The 17,463-nt window shown below is 51.5% G+C and overlaps 1 long non-coding RNA gene across 1 annotated transcript; it reads right to left on the minus strand.

Annotated features, from left to right (window-relative positions):
- Window positions 1–720: 720 nt before the first annotated feature.
- Window positions 721–5,031, minus strand: LOC132419855 (uncharacterized). Its single transcript, XR_009518258.1, has 3 exons — window positions 4,868–5,031; window positions 3,283–3,549; window positions 721–969 (listed from the first exon to the last, which is right to left on the minus strand). It is a non-coding gene; the product is annotated as an uncharacterized lncRNA (long non-coding RNA).
- Window positions 5,032–17,463: the final 12,432 nt, after the last annotated feature.

Genomic DNA, 17,463 nt, shown 5'->3' on the forward strand with positions numbered 1-17,463 from the left:
CAGGGCCTGGAATTCACCTTGCTGTCTGGCTGGCCCTGCCCAAGCCCCCAGGGCTCCCTGTGCCAGGCCCAGATGCATGCATCAGAGATCCACAGGGCGCAGGACCTGGTGAGTCTGCTCATTTATCTTCCCAAACTGGAGGCCATGACACAGGCCATGACTCTTTAGGAGACAGGGGACTCGCTCAGAAGGGTGACTGTCACTTTCAAACCGTATACAGTCACGTAGAAACAAATGAACATGTTTGAAATTTGAAGATTCATGATTTTCTCTTTGGTGAAAATAGCTCCTTTAAGAAGACAGGTACAGGGCTTCCCTGGTGGCGCAGTGGTTAAGAATCCGCCTGCCAATGCAGGGGACATGGGTTCGAGCCCTGGTCTGGGACAATCCCACATGCCAAGGAGCAACTAAGCTCGTGCACCACAACTACTGAGCCTGCGTTCTAGAACCTGCGAGCCAAAACTACTGAAGCCTGCACACCTAGAGCCCGTGCTCTGCAGCAAGAGAAGCCACCGCAATGAGAAGCCCGCGCACCGCAACAAAGAGTGGCCCCCGCTCACCGCACCTAGAGAAAGCCCACGTGCAGCAATGAAGACCCAATGCAGCCAAAAGTAAAATAAATTTATTTTTTAAAAAAAAGAGGACAGGCACAAATTATTCTGGGAAAAGAGATTTATCGCTGAAAGAAGCAATCTTAGCTTCTTCTATCCTTACGGCTTCTTCCCCGTTAGTCTGTGTAACTCAGTGTATTCATTTGCCAGAGCTGTCATATCAAAGGACCAGAGACAGGGCGGGCTTCAACAACAGAAAGTTATTTTCTCACCGTTCTGGAGGCTAGAAGTCCAAGATCAAGGTGTCAGCAGGGTTGGTTTCTCCTGAGGCCTCTCTCCTTGGCTTGCAGATGGCTGTCTTCTCCCTATGTCTTCATAGGGTCTTCCCTCTGTGTATCTTGTCTCCAAACTCCCTCGTCTCATAAGAACACAGTCATATTAGATTGTGGTCTCAACTAATGACCTCATTTTACCTTAATTACCCCTGTACAGAACCTGTCTCCAAATACAGTCACATTCCGAGGTACTGGGAATTGGGATTTCAACATATGAATTTTGGAGGGGGGTCACAAGTCAGCCCATAATACTTGGGAGCTGGCATCATCTGTACACAGACTAGAATTTAGATTTAATACCCTGAAGGCCCTTTGAGTTGTCAATGATATGCAAGACACATAAAAATATTCCAAGCCCTTTAAATCCCAATTATTAAGTAAACATAAATATTTCTACAGTGTATAGAGGTTATGCTGTGTTTATTAATCTTATTTGTTGATAATCTACTTTTATGTTTTCTTACAGAACAACTGCTTATGACACGTTATGCTTCCACATAAGAGGGCTGTGCAAAAGGGAAAATTTTCTGAGTTATAGTATAGTATAGTAACGATACTTGAATGCAAATTCTGTTATGAAGTTCCTTTGTAACTATATTTAAATAAGTCATAGCAATTATTTTTATACGACATTTAAAAATACTCGTTTTTCGTTCTTTACAGATCTTGTGCGGTAGTTATAAAAATAACTGGACACCTGTCAGCATAAGACAAGAGGTTGGTAAAAAAAAAGCTGTAATCCACAAAGTTTGTCACACCACCTTATACTTTCTTCAGCACAGCTTAGGATCTCTGCCCAGCACCCCACATTCCTTCCAGCAAATTCTCCAATACTGACTATTCATTGTACAAAGGGCTAAGGTTTCAGAGAAAATAAAAACTAAAAAACGCTGTCTGAGAGCTCTGGGCCCTCCCTCACTGAGGTGGGTCCTTGCCGACAGGTCAGAGTTCAGCAATCAGCACTCCGAGGTGCACTCAGCACTCGGCCCGAGGTCCTGCCTGGCCCCTCCGTAGGAAGCCAGCCTCCATCCTGCCCCTGGATCTGCTTCCTTGGGCTACAGGCAGCAGACACTGCCCTACAGCCTGTGCTTCTCTGACCCCTATCCCGACCCATTGTCTAGTTCTGACTTCTCAGAGGTTGTTAAGCAGACTCCTACTTCGCCTGCTCTTTGAAGGTAATCCTGGGCACATCACGCTTGGGATTGTGTGTTCCCTGTGTGGACATCACCACTCAAGGCTCTGCCTGCCCCATTACTTCCCTCCGTCAGGAAAGACCCATCTCTTCACATTTCAAAGTCTGGGGCCTTGGTTTAGCTTCCTGTTTCTCCCGAGTGTCAGGGCCCTGACACTGCCTGCATTTGCAGAGTGTGTGACAGACACACTTGGAGCCGAGGTGGAGACAACCTGGAGACTTCCTGGGCTCCTGGCTCCTGCACACCACGCCCACCCTAGGAACATCCAAAATCCAAGAACCAGGTTAGCAACGGAGAGGACTGTGTCCATCAACAGTGTGAGAAATGCTGTTTATTACCCACTTCGCTCCCCTCCTCTCTCCAGTTCCAAAGCTTTCCAAGTCCCTGACGCTGTACAGAGGCCATGGGTAGATGTACAAAGCTGCCCGCCAGGCCCTCAATCCAGCCAAACCATGGCTCTGCCCTTGCATGACTGCTGACCCCTTCACCTTCAACCCAGACCCAGCACCTCTCCCCGCCACCTCCTCAGGCCAAAAGGGACCTCCATTAAAGAACTTCACCCTTGCCCCCTGCACCTCTAGACAAGGAAGCACAACCTTTTCAGAAACATCAAATTATATTAAAAGATCTGGGACTTCCCTGGTGGTGCAGCAGTCAAGAATCCGCCTGCCACTGCAGGGGACACAGGTTCGATCCCTGGTCTGGGAAGATCCCACATGCCGCAGAACGGCTAAGCCCGTACGCCACAACTACTGAGCCTGAGCTCTAGAGCCTGCGAGCCACAACTACTGAGCCCGCGCACTGCAACAACTGAGGCCACACGCCACAACTACTGAAGCCTGCATGCTGCAACTACTGAAGCCTGTGTGCCTAGAGCCCGTGCTCCGCAACAAGAGAGGCCATTGCAATGAGAAGCCCATGCACCGCAACGAAGAGTAGCCCCCACTCACCACAACTAGAGAAAGCCTGTGCGCAGCAACGAAGACCCAAGCCAGCCAGAAATAGATGTATAAATAAATAAAATAAACTTAAAAAAAAAGTCAAGATATTTTAAGTAGTTACAAAGTACAAAGCATATCTTTGCTAAACAGATGGGTTAGTAAATGGACAGGAGCTGACTGAGTTCCTTATTCACAGAGCAGCTCTGGACATCAGGAGAGCATGAGCAATGGCTGGGCATGGACACAGCCTCATTCGACTTACCAGGTCATTTGAGTGACTTAATGAAAAGCAGGCCACTCCTCCGGGCTGCATCTTCCCATTCTGGTCTGAGTTGAGCTGTTGGGTACGCAGCTGTTGTGCAATGGTGCTACCTGGTGGTCCTTTGTGGAATAACCACTGTCGTGGCTGCTCTCCCATCACTGAGTTCCTGAGACTGAAATGTCTGATTGCTTTCCCCGTGGTCTACCCGTGTGTCACCACAAATGAAAGGAGTGAACATTGGCATTCCCCTCTCTTGCTTTTATTTCTCTGAAAAATGAAATTGCCCAGTTACCTTCACTGATACATTATGGAAAGAACAGGGGATTAAAATTAGGAAATTCAGGCTCATATCCCACTTAGCCAACCTGCTTATTACAGGACTTGGGAAAGTTACTCAGCGCTCTTAGCAACCTTTTCCTTATCCGGAGAGTAAAGATATTAGTAGAATTCTTGTGGGGATGATATGATAATATACATAAAACTGTGAGCACAGTGTGATCAAAAATCAAGCACACCTAAGCTGTAGAGTCCTAAGCCATGGTGATACATTCCTGAAGGAGGCTTAGCTAGTTCCGTCTTCAGTGGCTGGAATGTATTTGTCTCTTGGTCAAGTCCTACCCATTTGCTGGCTGTGGCTAAAGTTGTAATGGAGGGTGTGTCCCAGCAGGTGAGTAACTGCTTAGAGCCATGTGGACACAGTTTGGGGCAGTGCCCACCACCTGACACTAGTCCCACCAAGTATGCAAATGGTGAGGTGGGTATCTCTGTAAACTGTGACCCAAGGCCAAGTGGCAGTTGAAGTAACTAAACCCTTTAAGCCTTGGTTTCTTTGTCTGTGAAATGAGGCTAATGTAACAAGGTGAGCAATTTAGTAAAACCAAAAAAATCGGTGTTTGGGGTTTGGTTTGGTTTCAGCCGTGTGGGTGTGGGTAGAAGTGGCATTTGCTAATGCTTTTGCTCTGAATGCCCAAAGGAAGAATAGAGCTTCTTCCTTCCCCTTCCCCGCTTCCCATTCTGGGAAACAGAGTTCTGGGGTTTCTGAAAGGGTGCACTCTCTCACCTACCCACCCCAACTCCGCAAGTAAAGAGCTGTTAAGTCTTAGGCCCCTGGGGCGGGGGAGAGGGAGCCATCTGTGTGGTTCCAGAGGGAAGGGGGGATGAGAGTGGTGGCTTGAGTTGAAGAGGGGAGTCGACTGAGACGGGGGCACAGGGGTGGTGGTCTCGGCAAAGGGGGAGGAGTCGCGTCGGGGTGGGCTGGCCACGACTGCCCGCAGGCACAGGGCATGAAGACCCGGGGGCTGCACCCGGACTCGATGGCGCCGCTGCCCCCCAGGGACCAAAACGAGTGAAGAGCCAGTCTCGGCAGTGCCACGGTGACCTGAGGCCCAGAGCTCCACTTCCTTGGACCCCAGGGAGCAGAAGAGGTCCTCGCACACACCGAAAGGGTTTCCTTCCGAGCCTGGGAGCTAGGAAACGGAAGGAAACTGCTAACTGTTGCGCCTGAGGTCGCGGCGCGGATCCACACCCACTGCCCTGACGCTGCAACCTGGGACAGCTGCCGGGGGGAGCCGCTGCCCCGCAGTACCGCTCAGGGCCTCCCGCTCTGTCCTGGCCGCGTCGGGTTCGCGCTCCAGACTCTGGACGCAGAGGCCCCACGCACGAAGAGGAGCGCGGGGGAAAAGAACTTTTACGATCCACTTCCTGAGGCGCTGCCGGCAGGAAGTACTTTTTCAGAATCAAGAAATTCTGGCTCCGGGGCCCACATTTGTAGTGGGAACGTTGGCCGGTCAACACGCATCCTCCGGGGGGCCCTGAACCAGGTGCCGAGGAGAAAAAAACATCCTCTGAGTCAGACAGAGAACGCCGGGACCACCTTCGGGGGCTCAGCTCACGACAGGGGTGCCTGTCCCTCTACGGGGAAGTCCCCTGCCCCTCACTTCAGTCCGAAGGTGCAGTGACACCTGCCCCTCCAGGGCTCAAGGGCGTGGCCTCCCTCCTGCCAGGAGAGCGGCTTCGGGCACTTCCTGGGGGCTCAGGCCAGCCCTCCCGCCCTCTTATTCTCAACGCCTCGGCCATACCGCCGCCCGACTCTGGAGCTCTCTGAGCCCCTCCACTTTAGTACTAGGTGTGCTGTGGTGTGAGGAGGGGCCTCTCACACCTCCCCAGCCCCTAACCTCCCCCGTTAAGGTCCCAGTGCGCCCCAAAGTGTCCCAGAAGAAAAGTGAACTCTGTCTCAGAAACACTGAAAAACCACCCAAGGAGGTGAACTCACCTTCATCATTTGGGAAACAGGCATAGCTCTGTTTGTTCCGCAACGCGCTTTTCACCACCGGGAACGGAGAACAGAGAAGAGTTCTGAGAATCACGTTAGGAGAGGAGCCCCGCTCTCCCCACTTGCCGCAGGCAGGGGGGCCAGGACCTCAAGCCCCTTCCTGCAGTCGCACCCCGCTGAGGGCTTCAAGCGTCTTCCCATTACCCCATGACTCACAGATCCCACATGTGAAGGAGACCCTGAAAGAGATCTCCCTTTTGACAAATGAAGAAACTGAAGAATAGAGAGGTTATGGGCTTTGCACACAGCAAGTTAGTGGCAGAGCCGGGATGGTTCCTCTGCGCCTGAGCCAGTGTGCTTGTGCTACAGGCTCTGGCACAGTGATTCTCAGCTCCTGCAGCCTATTAGCATCACCTGGGGCGCTCTAACCTGCCCCCTACCACTGCCCAGGCCCCGCCAATTAAATCAATTAAATTGGACCCTCTGGGGGCAGCCGCTGAGGGGTTGGCAGTTGTAAAAGTTCCCCTAGTGATTCCCTGTGCATCCGGAGTGGAGACCCCTCTAGATTCAGGCATGGGGCTTCCACCCTAGCTCCAGCTTGTGTGGCTGTGTGATCTTAAGAAAGTCACTTACCTTTCCGACTCCCGTTTGCAAACTGCTATGGCATGATGCCCATCTTCCTGATTAAGAGCAAACAGAAGGCTCAGGACACCGGAGCTCCCCTGGAGACCAAAGAACAGGCATCATGAGATGTGATGGAATGTGGAAAGATTTTTATAAGCTTGGTGGACTGTGGTTATTAGATTCAAAAGAATGGTTTTCTGGGGAAGGAAATCCAAAAAACAGGGGATGTATGTATACGTAGAGCTGATTCACTCCGCTGTGCAGGAGAAACTAACACAACACTGTAAAGCAACTATACTCCAATAAAAATTCATTATAAAAAATGATTTTCTGTTTCTACAAGGAATCTGAAAAAACAAGTGATGGCCGTTCTTTACTAGAAGCCTATCTGGAATAAGCCTGCCCCTACAGAAACCACTTTTGAGCAGTGAGGCCACAGCACAGTGGCAGGCACACAGTAGGTCCTCAGTGAATGTTGGCTTAGTGAATGCAGATGGGGTGGGAGGCCAGTGTCTTTGAATGCACCCTGCTATGTTAAAAAGCCTGTCAGAATAGCCCTCGGCCTCCTGTGGAGGGCCCCTGAGTCCAGGCCAGGTTGGTGAGCACAGCTGTGCCCGCAGAAGTGCAGCCTCGCAGCCTCTTGGGGCCTGCCACACTCTGCGGGACAGGGAAGCACTCCCAACGTGCCGGGAGAGCCAAGGCAGCCCTGGCTTTGTGGTTCAGAGAATGTCAGAAGGATCATTTTCTTCGGAAAAAAATATTCGTTAAGGCAGGTCTTTCCCTCTTAGCAAAAAAACCCCCAAACAAACAAACAAGTAATTTCCTCTAGCAGTCTTAGCCAACATTTTTTGGCAAATCATCACTGGACAGGGAGACCTGAGGGGCATGAGTGATCACTGTGGCAAAGGGTCAGCTGAAGAACAAAACAGCAGGCAACAGGGAGCCACGGTGGGTTCTTGAGTAGGGGAGGGGCCTGGTAAACTCAGGGCTACAGCGTGGATGGGAGAGGGTGGAAGAGCAGAACCTCAGCAAGCCACTAGGGCCTTGGCTCCCTAATTGTAGGAAATCGCTGAGTCCTGTCATCACTTGGGCCACCTGCCCCTCTGACAGCTCCAAACTTCCACCCCAAGACCCCCTCCCCCCCAGTCCAAATGCCCCGCTGTACGGTTTGTCTCACAGACAAGTTGCTGAGCATAAGACAGTGTGTGCCCAGCCAGCCACGGGCCATCCCATTTCTCTTGTGCCAAGCCTTGGGGCCAGAGGACCTCCTCATCTTGGAAGATGCTGTGAATGGTGGCAGTTGTCATCTTTCTCGGAAATCTGTGGTAATGATAATAATAATGATAATCATAGCTGCCACTTACAGAGAATATCCATGTGACTCTGAATCCATCCAGGTCCTCACCCTGACCTCACCTTGGTCACTCTTCCCTTGTTCACTCTTCCCCAGGGCCCTGGCCTGATGCTGTTCTTGAACTTGAGAGGCAGGTTCCTACCTCAGGACATTTGTACTTGCTGTTCCAGATCCCTGGGATGCTCTTCCCCTCAGTGTCCTCAGGGCTCCCTCCCTGACTTCATTTAGGTCCCTGATGAAATATCACCTTCTCTCTAACACAGCTCCCACCCACCCTCTCTCCCTCTTGATTTTTTTCACCTACCACTCCTGACATATATGTTTCTTCGCCTGTTTGGCTCCAGCCACCTCACCCTTGTTTATGAGCTGCTGGGAACAGGGACTTGATTTTGTCACCACTTCTTTCCCAGAGCTTATTGCTGACTGGACCATCACAGGCACGCAGAGGACCTCTGTGGAGTAAACAATACCAGGGCAGGCACATGAGAGTCACCCAGTCCTACATTGGTAAACAGACCTCGGTAAAAACCAACCCTCTGAAACCCAGAGGCGGAGGTGATGACCTTGAGGGTCCTTGCAGCTCCAGGACTCATGGCTCAGTGGGGTGAGAATACAGTGGGAGTCTGTACAGCCCTCTGGATTTTTGCACGGCGGCTCCTTTCTTTAGGACACAGGCCCCGGCACCTCCCCAGCGTGGGAAACGCCTTATCCCCATGGTTATGAGGGCCTCCTGCCTCTCCCCACCTGCCACGGGAGACCAGCAGGTCCTGGCCACCTGTGTCCACCTGCCGGCCCCTCTCAGCGCACCGCCTGCATTATTTCCTCTCTGGCACTTTTCTCTATTTGCAATCACCTCTCTTCTGTATCTGTTTACTTGTTTAGAGTCTGTCTTTCCATCTAGAGCAGAGCTGTTCCTCAGAAATATAATACAAGCTACGAACAGGAGCCACATAAGTGATTTTACGTGTTTCAATAGCCACATTAAAAAAAGAAGAAATAGGAAATACTCTTTTTAAAAACATTTTTTCTTTAACCCAGTATATCTAAAAGATGCATAATCATGACATGCGATCCATATAAAGTACAGGATGTTTTACATTCCTTTTTTCTCACTAAGTCTTGGAAATTCCGTGTGTGTTTTACACTCACAGCGCATCCCATTTCAGATTTAGCCACACTTCCGATGCTCAGTGGCACACCTAGAGGTAGGGACCTGGGCTCCCCTGCTTGCACTGGGTCCCCAAGCGCAGAAAGGAGCACTCAGGATGCAGAGCAGGTACATTTACCTACCAATGAGGCAAAGTCAATGTCGGTGCGTGGGTCTGTCACTGGGTATCCTTGGAGCAGGGGCCGGTGGAGCAGATGCGTGTATATGTGTGTGTGAGTGAGTATACCTGTGTGCAAGAGAGTTTGGGTCTCTGGAATCAGACCAACCTTGGGTCAGTCCTTCCTCTGGCACTTCCTTTGGGCCTTGGTTTTTATTTTTTCTGTGAAAGTGAGGACGAGGTACCTTCTTACCACATAGTATAGTTGGGAGGATTAAATAGATAAATAGATAGTGCATGTAAAAGCATAGGGCACTGGCCGGGTAAATAGGAACTTCCTTTTCTCCCTCCCTCCCGCCCTTCCTTCCTTCCCAGCCCTTCACAGGGCTGTTGTAAAAATCAAATGAGACAATGCCGTGATAGAGCACAGAAAACTACAGCCCTGTGTGACGGCCGCATCACTCACTCATTCAGTGGTTGTTCGTGGACGGAGGGCCCATCGCGCGCTGGCCCCGTGGGCACACTTCACGCTGAATCCGCAGCCCCTACCGTGGTGCCTATGTTGACTTAACAGGTGCTCAGTGTAAATGTTTACTGAGAGAATGGGTGGGTGGGTTCTGGGGAGGTTGTAGCCTCTGCAGCTGTCAGTGCTTCTGGAAGCCACAGGAAGGCTCCACCTGTGGGAGAACCTGGGCAGGGGAGGTGGGAGCGGGAGGGGTGGGGGAGGGGAGGGGAAGGGGAGGGTGGGGAGGGGAGGAGAAGGGAGGGGGAGGAGAAGGGGAGGGGGAGGGGGAGGGGAGGGGGAGGGGAGGAGATGGGAGGGGGAGGGGAGGGGAGGGAGGGGAGGAGATGGGAGGGGGAGGGAGGGGAGGGAGGGGGGAGGGGGAGGGAGGGGGGAGGGGGAGGGAGGGGGGAGGGGGAGGGGAGGGGAGGGGGAGGGAGGGGAGGGGAAGGGAGGAGGGGAGGGGAGGGGAGGGGAAGGGAGGAGGGGAGGGGAGGGGAGGGGAGGGGGAGGGGAGGGTGGGGAGGGGAGGAGAAGGGAGGGGAGGAGAAGGGGGAGGGGGAGGGGGAGGGGAGGGGGAGGGGAGGAGATGGGAGGGGGAGGGGAGGGGAGGGAGGGGAGGAGATGGGAGGGGGAGGGGAGGGGAGGGAGGGGGAGGGGGAGGGGAGGAGGGGAGGGGGAGGGGAGGGGGAGGAGGGGAGGGGAGGGGGAGGGGAGGGGGAGGGGGAGGGGAGGGGGAGGAGGGAGGGGAGGGGAAGGGAGGAGGGGAGGGGAGGGGGAGGGGAGCGGGAGGGGAGGGGAGGGGGAGGGGAGGGGAGGGGAGGGGGAGGGGAGGGCGAGGCTGCACCGTTCTGGAGCCCAGGCCTGTGAGCTCCCTCCCACCTGTGTCCCCAGACCCCGGCAGCGGTTTGGTGGGGGCACAATCCGCAGGGCTGCTCACCCTCCCCGCTCAAAGCGGGGTGGGCTCTTCTGAGGGCAGATCCCATCCCCCATTCTCAAAACATTTCTGCGCGAATAGACGCCTCAGGCGTCGGCTGTTTGTCTTTGGAAATGAGTAAAAGGCATCGCCCAGATTTGTTTCTAAAATGGGCCTGGAAAATGTTCAGGGAAAGATTTATTTTTGCAACCGGGCTTCTGCCAGGCACAGATTGTATATCTTCTGTGAAAACGTCCTGGCTGATGAGAGGAGAGAGCTGAGAAGCAAGGCTGGTGTTGAGGTCCACGGCCGTGTCTGGACAGGGCTGGGCGCCCGGCCCATGGAGGCCGGTTCGGGCTGCACAGGGCTTGGCCTGAGCACTTCCCTCCCATAGAGGAGCCCCCTCTGACTGCAGGCAATGGGGCCACCCCGCTACACCCACAGCTGCCCCGACAGCTCTTGTGCAACGTCCAGTGGAGACCGGATCGCGGGGCACCTGATCCCATTTCAAACGCACCAGGAGAGCCTCTGTATCAGGAGCCCGCGGACCCCGGCGTCTGAGGCCGAGCTCCGGGACGCCCACCGTCTCCCACGGGAGCCGGCCGCTGGGTCCGCACGAGGCTCTTCCGGGGTAGGAGGGAGCCAGCCGCAGAGCAGAAGGCGGTACCTCAGGGGCCTCGAACCCTCAAGGGCTCCATCAAAAACCACGAGGGTGGGCTTCCCTGGTGGCACAGTGGTTGAGAGTCCGCCTGCCAATGCAGGGGATATGGGTTCGTGCCCCGGTCCGGGAAGATCCCACATGCCGCGGAGCGGCTGGGCCCGTGAGCCGTGGCCGCTGAGCCTGTGCGTCCAGAGCCTGTGCTCCGCAACGGGAGAGGCCACAACAGTGAGAGGCCCGCGTACCGGAAAAACAAACAAACAAAAAACCACGAGGGCGGCCAAACTGAGTTCACTCACCTCCTAGTAGCTCATGATAAAAACTACCAGGTATGGGGAGGCCCGGGAAGAACAGCCGGCAGAGCGCCCACCCCACCCTGCCGTCCCCTGGGCCCCGGCCTCCTCCCCAGCTCTTCCGGGTACCTGGCTACAGGGGTACATACGCTTTGCCCAGGTTCTTGCCCACATTTGAGGAGCCCCACGTGCGTGCCTTTGGCATCTCCTCTGTTCTTCAAGATCTGGACCCCATAATCCATGGACCCTCGGGCTTCCCAGGGACTGTAGCCGCTTCACACTGTCCCCACCCCCGGCCTGCGGCTGTCCTCGCTGTCCGTGGGCAGCCCCAATAACCTCTGCCTCCCTGCCTGCCTCCCAACCATGTGTGTCCTCCTTGGGTTTCCACACACAGTCCTGCTTCCCACCCACCCTGCACTCTGGGAAGGCAGCAAGGGGTCTGTAAGCTGTTTTCAAGATTTCAAAAAGCCCAAAGGAAATCATACATTTACCTCAGTGAGGTTCCCAGACTAAATAAAACATTAAGTTTATTTGCTTTGGGCTGGAGTCATATCAACTCTGTGTGGTAACAGTGGTTATCTTGACTGATCCGAAGCACTAATTGGCAGCAATATGTCTTTGATGAATAAAACTCAAAGGACAAATTATTATTCAATAAATGTAGTTTGTTGGGTAGATAAAAGCTTTCGAAACATGGAATCCCTTGAGGAAAGAACTAAAAAGGATCTTTTGTGGTGAAAGGGGTGGGGACCTCCGATCTACACGAATGTCATACTTTCATTAAAGCACAGCACACACATTTTTCCATAGGCCTTTGATGCCAGATTTCTCAAAAGCGAATTTGACTTCACAGCATTTCTACAAATAATACATTGTTCATGCCAGCTTTTCCCAAAGTGTGGTTCACCAAACCCTGCTGATAGGTGTTCCTTGGGAGTTCATAGGAAAGGGTCCATGATCAAAAAGGTTTTGGGAAAAACTAGTTAAACAATGTTAAACCATTTATTATGGAATTTTTCAGAGCTCTCAATAGGTGACACGAACTGAGAATCTCCACGAGGGACACAGTGTGCGCCATTCCTGGCAGTTGGTCAGGGATCCATTTTTTTTTTGAGGCACGTTCTCAAGTAAGTGTTCCACAGAGCACACTGTGGAACCCATGAGTTTATGATGACAAAGATGACCCAAGAGCCCCCTGACAGCCATGAGGGTGGACAAAAATAAAGAGGAGAAAGATGGATGAAGAGACAGTGGAGGGTAGAAGGTGAGGCGCCAGCACCAGAGAGGGAGGGACGGACATACCAGCAATGGCAGCACTTCTGGAATCATCTCTCTGGTCCCTCTGCAGAATGGAGATGGAAGACAGGTACGAAACAGGCGTCGCTGACAGGCTGTGTTATCCCAGGGCCCTGGATTCAGAGGAATAGCTCAAGTGACTTGGGGAATTTTGCTTAATTGCTTAATTTGACTTCCAGCCCTCATCGTGTTTTCTCCTGTGAAAATAGCAGGAAGCGGGGAGTTTATGAGAAGTGTGTCAACAGCCTTCAGTAAAACCCACTTAATAGGATCCTACCTGACTCCTCATCTCTGCAGGCCCTCCGAGTTCCCTCTTCCTTCCTCCGGCACCTACGGGTAGACCCACACAAAGCCGCCTCTAGGCTTGCCCCAGAACAAATGACATGATTCCCAGTGTGCTGTTACAGTGTGGCTCTGACACACGTCCAGATACAGCATGAAAATTAGGTGACATCCAGATGTTTTCCCAAATGTGAAGACTCTAGAACAACTCAGAGAAGGCCAGTATGGAAAAGGAGAAGTGGTCTTGTGAAGGCTTCTCCAGGAAAATGCACAGACATGTGGCTAAATCTGCTTTCTGCAGCTCCTTTGCAAAGAGAGTAAATGGAACACCTAATCAGGAGCGAGGAGACAGTGCCTTGCAGGCAGCTGAGTGGGGAAGGAAGAGGGAGAGAAGGAAAAAGGAAAAGGATGCACTTTTAGCTCCTACAATATGCCAGGTCCTTCCACCCATGTTCTTTTATCTCATCCCCAGAGATTCCCAGTGAAGTAGATTTATTACCTCCATTTTACAAATGAGAAAACCAAGGCTCAGAAGATCCATGGATAATTAATTAATGATCTGTAGCCCAAAGTCCCACAAGCTCCCCCTATGCTCTGCTGCCTCTAGGAATTCAGAAGACCTGACTTGGTTTAAGGAAAGTGATTGCCCAGTCAAGAATTCAAACAGAAGACTCTGGAAGACACAGCTGAGAAACTGTGAGGAGGGCAGTTTCAGGAGGAAGCCGAGAGGTTCATCCCTGTTTCTTGCCCCCACCCCCCGTGTCAGGGGCAGAGAGTGTGAGGCAGTGACAAACCAGCAAGAAACCCAGGCTGACCCCTAAGGAGCTGGCCAGAGATGAGACCACTGGCCATCTGGGCTGTGATGCTTGAACCAACACAGGCTCAACAGCAAGAACGTGGTGGCTGAATTCCTAAACCTGTGATTGGAAATGACCGAAAAGCTTCATCAGAATCTAGAAATGGTTTCCGTTTGTGCTTTCTAATTGTGTAGAACTTTGAACTTTGCATGCAAATTTCAAATCTCTTTTCTCTTTTTACTCATGTTAACAGTCCTGGGAGGTGAGGGGTGGATAAGCAAGTTATTAGTGTTTCCACTTGACAGATAAGGAAAGTAGGGCTCAGAGAAGTAGGGGGAAAGGCATCCTTTATGCCTGACAACTGGTGAATGACAATTCATTACTTTTCTACACTTCTTGATACGGTACAATATCTAATCTAGAAACACCCCTAAGATGAGCCATTCAGTGACTCGAATTGCAGTTAACATCTGTGGCAGAATGAGCACCCGAACTTGCGTTTCCTGGCACCAAGAGTCAGAGTACCCTTTCCTGCCATCCCATTTCTAGATTCAACATAAGAAGTCACCTTCCACAGATTTCCAAGGCTTTACACTCCAAAATGGCATCCAGTCTCTGGAAATACTTTCCGGTGTACTGAGGGATGGTCACCAAAAGTCACACTGACCAGGGTATGGTGACTTCACGCCCAAGCTATCTGCAACCCAGGAGGTGTCTGGAATTTACCGGGCGGTCTTCTGGAACCACAAGCAGATGACTGTTTAGTAAATTAGCCACCAGTGTTAATGGGAAATTTAACACCAGTGCTTCTTCCCAGTGACCTCATTTGTTGAGTCAGACTTAATTCTATCACAACCCTCTGAGCTCAAGGATCCAAGTCACTGGATGGCGTGCTTCTGAGGCATTCTCAGACTGGATACTACACTTGATCGCCTTAAGGGACGGGAAAAAAATTCTATCATTCAACAGTTGCTGGGTTTCAATGACATATCTGTTTGGCTGCCCTGCCCCCTGCCTTTTTTTTTTTACACAGTGAACTCAGCCAGGTACTTTGGAATGCAGACATTAATTCATCATTAATTTTCAGATAATGTTGTCATCAAATATTGGTAAGGTTGAGTGATGCTGAAATATTATTCTGAGAAGAGCATTCTAAAATCTCTGACTAGGGACGAGCAGCCAATTTAGGGCAGTTGAACTTAGGGGCGCTGTGCTTTCTGCTTGTTACTGACACGGCTTCCATGCTGTGGGAATAGAAATGGGCTGATTATAAAATTCATTATTATGTTCCCCTGGTGACAGAGACAATGGGCATTTTAAGACAGGAGAATAGAGAGCTTTAGAGTTATCAAGTCACTGGTTAGGATAAGAAAAAGAAACAAGAAGGTCAGTTAACATAAATAAGCCGTTTGGAGCCCACATCAGGCAAACAATTCTTTTTAATTAAGGAAGAAATTTAAAGCACAACAGAAGAGAAAGGGGGCTTAAAGACAACTTCTGTCAGTGTGAGGTATTTTCAGAAAAGAATTAGGGCAACTAAGGATTATTATTTTCTTAAGCTTTTGATTGAAATCTCAGACTTTTATCCGTTCTGCAGTTAGAAAATGAAGAGACGAATGGCTCAACCTCCCTCTGGAAATAACCTGTAGCTGTTGAAATTCTTGGGGCAAAGTCAGTGGGAAGGAGGGAGCTGTTCAGCCAGCACACTGAGTAATCCTACTTCCTCCTCCTTAGCTTCATGTCTTGGCCACATGGCACATCAGATAATTTTTTTTTTTGGCCTTGCCACGTGTCTTGTGGATCTTAGTTCCCCGATCAGGGATTGAACCCAGGCCCTCGGCAGTGAAAGCACCGAGTCCTGAGCACTGGATCGCCAGGGAATTCCCAACATCAAATAACTTTTGACTCTGCACTTTCCCTCTAGAATTTTCTCCATCAAGGTTGCCTTCTCCCAGGGGGTTAACTCAAGCCTTCACCCCTGCAGGCATGAGTTTCGGGGACCGCTGTCTAAGGGACAGGGCTCTTGTCTCTCTGGCAGCAGAGTGAACTCCTCAGAGCAAAGACCATTCCTTGTCTTTACCAACAAACCCGCACATAGTGGGTGCCAGACTTGGCTCTCGAGCCATACAGGTAGTTTAGCTTCCTGCCAGGTAAAAAGACCTCACTAAAGTCTCCAGCATTAAAAAAAATGAAAAATCTCTTTCTATTCTACCATTGGGGAAAAAATCTCTTGGCTGTGTAGGAGTGCTCTCTTAAGTCCCTACCGTGGAGTGTTACACACCATTGAAAAGAATAAGATCTCTATCTGCTCATGCAGAGGGATTTTCTTGGTGTATTTATTGTTCAGGGAGCAAAACAAGTGGCAGAGAATTGTACACTGTGTGAGGCAACTTTTGTAAAACAAACAGTGACAGAAAAGGAGTGACACCCTTTACGTGTGAATTTGTTTGAATGCACAAGGAGAAAAGGGCAAGTTTTTAATAACTGTTACCTTGGGTTACAGGCATAGGTAAAGGGACTGAGGGAGGTAAGAAAACACGTTTTGGGGAAAGCACTTATAAACAAAGACAAGAAATGTACTATTAGGGTAGTCATTACAGGTGTTCATACAGGGGTTAAAACGAAAAACAAAAACAACTTGGAGTTCAACCCTGGAGTTTCATTTTAGCAGATGCAAACCACTCTATATAAGATAAACAACAAGGTCCCACTGTAGAGCACGGGCAACTATAGTCAGTATCCTGTGATAAATCATAATGGAGAAGAATAAGAAAAAGAGTGCATATATAGGTGTATAACTGAGTCACTCTGCTGCACACCAGAAACTAACACAGCATTGTAAATCCAACTTTACTTCAATTAAAAAAAATAAAAAAGACAAAAGAGAGGGCTTCTCTGGTGGCGCAGTGGTTGAGAGTCCGCCTGCGGATGCGGGGGACACGGGTTCGTGCCCCAGTCCGGGAGGATCCCACATGCCGCGGAGCGGCTGGGCCCGTGAGCCATGGCCGCTGAGCCTGCGTGTCCAGAGCCTGTGCTCCACAACGGGAGAGGCCACAACAGTGAGAGGCCCGCATACCACAAAAACAAACAAAAAAAAAGACAAAAGAGAGTCACTGTGGTACAACCACACATTGCAATTCCTCCTGCACATAGATGAACACAGAGAGAAGCTGGGGCAGAGCCCTCGGGTGGTGGTGAGACAGGTTTTCCCCTCCTCCCCCTGCTCCTCTCCCCTCCCCCCAACCCTCCTTCTGCTCTTCCTCCCCTCCCTCACCTCCTCCAGGAAACTTGGCCGGGCTGTGGTATGGCTTGCTCTTTGCCCAGGGTCTGTCACACCACCAGAGAGCCGGTGAGCCTCCAGAGAGGGCAGGTCTGGGTCTTCCTCCTGCTTCTACCCCTCCCAGGATCTGGTGAGATAAGTGACTTACCCAAGGTCACAAAACCTGCCACTCACCAAAACAGGCCTAGCCCCCAGGTCCCCCAACTCCAAGTGTGTTCTTTCTCTCCTGCATCAAGTGGCTGGAGGAAACGAATGTGGACAGATTTTTGGGCTGCTCTGACATCCCTGCCCAGGGAATCCAAGTGAGCTGAGGGCCGGGTATGTCTGTCTGATACAAGGGAAGGCGCCCACCAGCTCCCACCATCCCAGGGGGGCCAGTTACAGGCAGCTCACTGTGTCAGCGAGTCTTCACTTTGCTGCCCGAAAGAGCCCCCTGATCCAGAGGCAGGTAAAAGCCCCGCTGGCACCCGCGTCGGCCTGGGGATCACTTTTAGTGCCCGCACTCTTGCCAAATGTGCTGTTTTCTGCCTTTACCATACGCTGGGCCGCCTGGGGCCGGCGCCTAGGCTCTGCGGGCCTGGGTGCTCCCTGCCTCTGGGCCTCCCTCGCATCCCCACCTCCAAGCACCCCTCCAGCCCACCC

This window comes from Delphinus delphis, chromosome 2, assembly GCF_949987515.2.
Source record: "Delphinus delphis chromosome 2, mDelDel1.2, whole genome shotgun sequence".
NCBI lineage: Eukaryota > Metazoa > Chordata > Mammalia > Artiodactyla > Delphinidae > Delphinus > Delphinus delphis.